Source organism: Entelurus aequoreus, linkage group LG11 (assembly GCF_033978785.1).
Source record: "Entelurus aequoreus isolate RoL-2023_Sb linkage group LG11, RoL_Eaeq_v1.1, whole genome shotgun sequence".
Classification (NCBI taxonomy): domain Eukaryota; kingdom Metazoa; phylum Chordata; class Actinopteri; order Syngnathiformes; family Syngnathidae; genus Entelurus; species Entelurus aequoreus.
This window is the reverse complement of record NC_084741.1, coordinates 2,510,584-2,517,448: the sequence shown is the minus strand read 5'-3', so window position 1 is coordinate 2,517,448 and position 6,865 is coordinate 2,510,584.

Genomic DNA, 6,865 nt, shown 5'->3' with positions numbered 1-6,865 from the left:
TTTTATCTTGATGGATTGAAAATTAACACCAATGAGTTGTTAGAATGATTATGTATATATTTGTCAGGTTCAAACACTGATGACATCTATTAATCAGACAGGAAGCAAGGAATCATACAGAGTTCAATTTAGCTCATGAGGAGAACGCATGGAGCTGCATACTTAGTCACAGTCTCGCCCTACGCTCTAAGGTTCAGCTCCCGCGTCCCTCTTTTTATTCAGAGTTCCATAGTCAACTTCACTGAGGCCGCCTCTAAAAAGGAGTGGTCACATATATGATGCGAAGCAGGTCCAGTACGCACGATACGTGACGGAATGTGCTGGGGGCCTTGTGATTTCACCTTGTCCCCGCTTCGTCTGCGTGTTGTCATCTTATCTTCGTTGAGGTCCTCGAAGTCTTACTTCAGGGCCGTTGCTATAGTTATTATCTGTATTTTTCTATCTGTGCAAAGCTGGCAATCTTTTGGATTCTCGTATCAATGTTGTGTCCAGACTCGGCCTGCTGACTGCCGAGGCCGAACACCGCCATGACGCAGACAGAGCAGAGACAAGGCGATATCACCAGCGTCAACACATTTCATTTTTGTATAATCATATATTGTGTCTAACTGGAGTTGTCGAGATTAACCCCCTTCCCTCAGCGACAGCTTCAGTGATGTAACCAGGGACCTCCCGAATAAATAGAGGAAGCACGCGGGCTGGACTTTTAGAACGCAGTTCGGATCTGTAACTACAATACAGCCCAAAACACGTGTCTCCTCATTGAGCCAAATTGTACTCTGTCTCTGCATGATTCCTTGCTTCTCGTCTGTTTAACAGATGTTTCAGTGTTTGAACCTGACATGAGTTGACCGATGAACATTTTAACATCATTTATTCAGAAGGTGTAAATAACGACAAATAAAGATAGAATACTACTAACTGCAACATGTAAGTGTCAAGAAAACAACAACAAACATTACGATTTGTACATTTTCAGAATGTGCTTGTTCTATTTTTAAACAAAGAAAACAATGTGAAGTTGTCTTTATTTTGAAGTTATCGTTCCGTGATTTTACCAGTCCGTTTCTCCATGTGGCCCCCCATCGAAAATTAGTTTTACACCACTGCTTTAGATCCTTTTTTCTTTTTTTTAGATGTTTTCTTTCTCAAATTATCGCTACAAAAACGACAGAACCTATAAGGTTCGACCATGACTTGCAATCTGACAAAAATCCGCTTGAAAAGTCGCATGAGTTCTGTCAGCATCATGCTACCTGTGGAGCATGATCAGTATATATTATATACTGTATATATAATATCTAAAAAATGCACATATGTTATATTTTATATTGCTACTATGGTACATTTTTAGTCTACTTTACACCTTTTCTTTTCGCCCTCTTTTTGTGCCCTCGTGTGCATTATCCTTTCCAACCTTATCCTTTTCATCCTTTGTCACAATTTCCCTTGTGGATCAATAAAGTTTGTCTAAGTCTAAGTCTAAGTCTATTTAGACCACAAGTAAGTGTTTTAAATTCAGGTAAACAAATATGTATATACAAAAAAATAAATAAATAAATAAATAAATAAATAAATAAATAAATAAATAAATAAATAAATAAATATGTGTATATATATATGTGTGTGTATATATACATATATATATATAAATATATATATATATATATATATATATATATATATTATATATATATATATATATATATTATATATATATATATATATATATATATATATATATATATATATATATATATATATATATATATATAAAATAAAATACATATATTTATTTTATGTATTTATTATTATTTATTTATATATATATATATTTTTTGTATTTATTATTATTTTTTGTATATATTTATTTTTGTTTATATATATGAATATGTATATAAAATAAAATACATATATTTATTGTATGTATTTATTTAATTATTTATTATTTATTTATATATATAATTTTTTTGTATTTATTATTTATTTTTTGTTTATATATATATATATATATATATATATATATTTATAAATTCGATAATAACATTAAATAAAAAATATATAAAATAAATAAAACATTAAAATATTACAAAAAATTATATATATATATAAATATATATATACATACATATATATATATATATATATATATATATATATATATATATATATATATATATATTATATATATATATATATATATATATATATATATATATATATATATATATATGTATGTATATATATTATATATATATATATATATATATATATATATATATATATATATATATATATATAATATTATATATATATATATATATATATATATATATCTATACATATATATATATATATATATATATATATATATATATATATATATATATATATATATATAATATATATATATATATATATTATTATTTTATTATTAGATTTCATTATTTATTTTTTGTACATATTTACATATATACAATATATATATATATATATATATATATATATATGAAAAAAAAATATTTAAAAAATATATATATAGATATATATATATATATATATATATATATATATATATATATATATATATATATATATATATATATATATATATATATATATATATATATATATATATATATATATATAAAATATATGACCCTTTAATATATATATATATATATATATATATTTATATATATTACAAAAATATATATGACCCCTCTAATGCGCCTTATCGGTGCGCCTTTTGTATTAAAATAAACCTGACTAGACCCGCTCGTCGGCAGTGTTTCTTATAAGGGTGCGCCCTATGGTCCGGAAAATACTATTGTGAACTTGTACGCCTTACAACAAATTTGCCGTGCTCAAAAGTAATATTTCTATTCTCAGACGATCTAAAAAATAGTCAATAAAACAACTACTATTGAGGGGATTGTGACTTGCACGAAGGTTTATTTACATATTTTGACTCGAAATGAGAAACTTGGTAAGATCGTGACTTTTTTTTCCCACTGTGTATTTTCCTTCTTTGCACTTAAATCGGAGCAAACTGCGCCATTCCTCGGACTTACAACCTTCCATGCCTGTTTACAGCTATTTATATCGGAACCCCCCCCCCCCCCCCCCCCTCCCCCCCCCCCCCTCCACCCCCCCCTGCGCTCTCTCTCTTTATCTTTGTTGGTCCCACTGCTAGCACTTCCTGTTAACACAGTGGGCATTTATTGATAGTCCATTCCCCATTAGTGCTGTTTACCTGTCAGGGCTGGCTGAGCTAATGAGAGAGCTTTGGGGAGGAAAAAATGAGTGGGGACGGTTAACCGCTAATGGATGTTTACAGCCTCCCTGGATACCACTGTGTTTCGCCGCCGCCGCCACCTTTGCCGGTACCGCTGCACGCCCATGCAGCTCCACGCCGGGCTAATTGGTGCCGCTACTGAAAGGCCAATCTGGGCCTATTTGATGATCGGGGGGGGTTTAAGGTGGGGGTGGGGTTAGGGATCACGGTTAAAGACGGGCGCTAGATGAGGAGGGTGGGGGTTGCATTCGGGGCCCGGATCAATAACTCCGGATGCAGCCGGGGCCTCGGACTGAGTGGGAGGCTAAATGGAGGTTTGAGCGGGGTACGCACGAGGGTCGTAACATCAGCCCCCCACCCGACGTCAAAAGGATCTTGGCGAGTCCTATTAGCGGCGGCGGGAGGTGAAGGGTAATTGTGCCATTAGAGCTGTAAGTAATACTAAACGGTGCAGGGTATGGTCAAGAAACTACCAGCTGGCATGCAAATGGTCTATCAGGCTTCTTAATGGCTGATGTATCCTTGAGAGAAGCACCGATTATTGTTTCCGGGACGACGCGCCATCTCAGATTTTATTTGCGGAGTTCTGGCATTCCTGGAAGGAGCTCTCCTCCTTAGGCAACCCAAAATGTTGAAAGAGCCACATTGGACCAAAAGTACAAAAAACAAATCTGTCTGGAGCCGCAGAAAATGAAAAGCCGCATATAAGTGTTATAATGAAGGCCAGACATGACGTAAGTGTCTATATTAGCTATATTAGCCTAGTATCAAAATGACTTTAAAAGTCTTATATAAGTGTTATAATGAAGGCCAGACATGACGTAAGTGTCTATATTAGCTATATTAGCCTACTATCAAAATGACTTTAAAAGTCTTATATAAGTGTTATAATGAAGGCCAGACATGACGAAAGTGTCTATATTAGCTATATTAGCCTGCTATCAAAATGACTTTAAAAGTCTTATATAAGTGTTATAATGAAGGCCAGACATGACGTAAGTGTCTATATTAGCTATATTAGCCTGCTATCAAAATGCCTTTAAAAGTCTTATATAAGTGTTATAATGAAGGCCAGACATGACGTAAGTGTCTATATTAGCTATATTAGCCTACTATCAAAATGACTTTAAAAGTCTTATATAAGTGTTATAATGAAGGCCAGACATGACGAAAGTGTCTATATTAGCTATATTATCCTACTATCAAAATGACTTTAAAAGTCTTATATAAGTGTTATAATGAAGGCCAGACATGACGAAAGTGTCTATATTAGCTATATTAGCCTACTATCAAAATGCCTTTAAAAGTCTTATATAAGTGTTATAATGAAGGCCAGACATGACGTAAGTGTCTATATTAGCTATATTAGCCTACTATCAAAATGACTTTAAAAGTCTTATATAAGTGTTATAATGAAGGCCAGACATGACGAAAGTGTCTATATTAGCTATATTAGCCTACTATCAAAATGACTTTAAAAGTCTTATATAAGTGTTATAATGAAGGCCAGACATGACGTAAGTGTCTATATTAGCTATATTAGCCTACTATCAAAATGACTTTAAAAGTCTTATATAAGTGTTATAATGAAGGCCAGACATGACGAAAGTGTCTATATTAGCTATATTAGCCTACTATCAAAATGACTTTAAAAGTCTTATATGAGTGTTATAATGAAGGCCAGACATGACGTAAGTGTCTATATTAGCTATATTAGCCTACTATCAAAATGACTTTAAACGTCTTATATAAGTGTTATAATGAAGGCCAGACATGACGTAAGTGTCTATATTAGCTATATTAGCCTACTATCAAAATGACTTTAAAAGTCTTATATAAGTGTTATAATGAAGGCCAGACATGATGTAAGTGTCTATATTAGCTATATTAGCCTACTATCAAAATGACTTTAAAAGTCTTATATAATTGTTATAATGAAGGCCAGACATGACGTAAGTGTCTATATTAGCTATATTAGCCTACTATCAAAATGACTTTAAAAGTGTTATATAAGTTTTATAAAGAAGACAACACATGGTGTAAGTATCTATATTAACTGTATTAGCCTACCATGAAAATGACTTTAAAAGTCTTACATAAGTGTTATATTGAAGACAACATATGATGTAAGTATCTATATTAGCTATATTAGCTTAATATCAACATGACTTTAAAAGTCGTATATAGGTGTTATAATGAAGACAACACATGACGTAAGTGTCTATATTAGCTATGATAGCCTAATATCAAAAATACTTTAAAAGTCTTATATAAGTGCTATAATGAAGACAACACATGACGTAAGTGTAGCCTACTATTAAAAATACTTTTAAAGTGTTATATAAGTGTTATAATGAAGACAACACATGATGTAAGTGTCTATATTAGCTATATTAGCCTACTATCAAAATGACCTTAAAAGTCTTATGTAAGTGTTATAATGAAGACAACACACAATGTAAGTGTCTATATTAGCTATAATAGCCTACTATCAAATTACTTTAAAAGTCTTATATAAGTGTTATAATGAAGACAACACATGATGTAAGTGTTTATATTAGCGATATTAGCCTAATATCAAAATGACTATAAAAATCTTACATAAGTTTTATAAACAAGACAACACATGATGTAAGTGTCTTTATTAGCGATATTAGCCTACTATCAAAATGACTTTAAAAGTCTTATATAAGTGTTATAATGAAGACAACACATGGTGTAAGTATCTATATTAGCTATATTAGCTTAATATCAACATGACTTTAAAAGTCGTATATAGGTGTTATAATGAAGACAACACATGACGTAAGTGTAGCCTACTATTAAAAATACTTTTAAAGTGTTATATAAGTGTTATAATGAAGACAACACATGATGTAAGTGTCTATATTAGCTATATTAGCCTACTATCAAAATGACCTTAAAAGTCTTATGTAAGTGTTATAATGAAGACAACACACAATGTAAGTGTCTATATTAGCTATAATAGCCTACTATCAAATTACTTTAAAAGTCTTATATAAGTGTTATAATGAAGACAACACATGATGTAAGTGTTTATATTAGCGATATTAGCCTAATATCAAAATGACTATAAAAATCTTACATAAGTTTTATAAACAAGACAACACATGATGTAAGTGTCTTTATTAGCTATATTAGCCTACTATCAAAATGACTTTAAAAGTCTTATATAAGTGTTATAATGAAGACAACACATGGTGTAAGTGTCTATATTAGCTTTATTAGCCTACTATCAAAATGACTTTAAAAGTCTTATATAAGTGTTATAATGAAGACAACACATGATGTAAGTGTCGATATTAGCTATATTAGCCTACTGTCAAAATTACTTAAAGTCTTATATACGTGTTATAATGAAGACAACACATGATGTAAGTGTCTACATTAGCCTACTATTAAAATGACTTTAAAAGTGTTATATAAGTGTTATATAAGTGTTATAATGAAGACAACACATGGTGTAAGTGTCTATATTAGCTTTATTAGCCTACTATCAAAATGACTTTAAAAGTCTTATATACGTGTTATAATGAAGACAACACA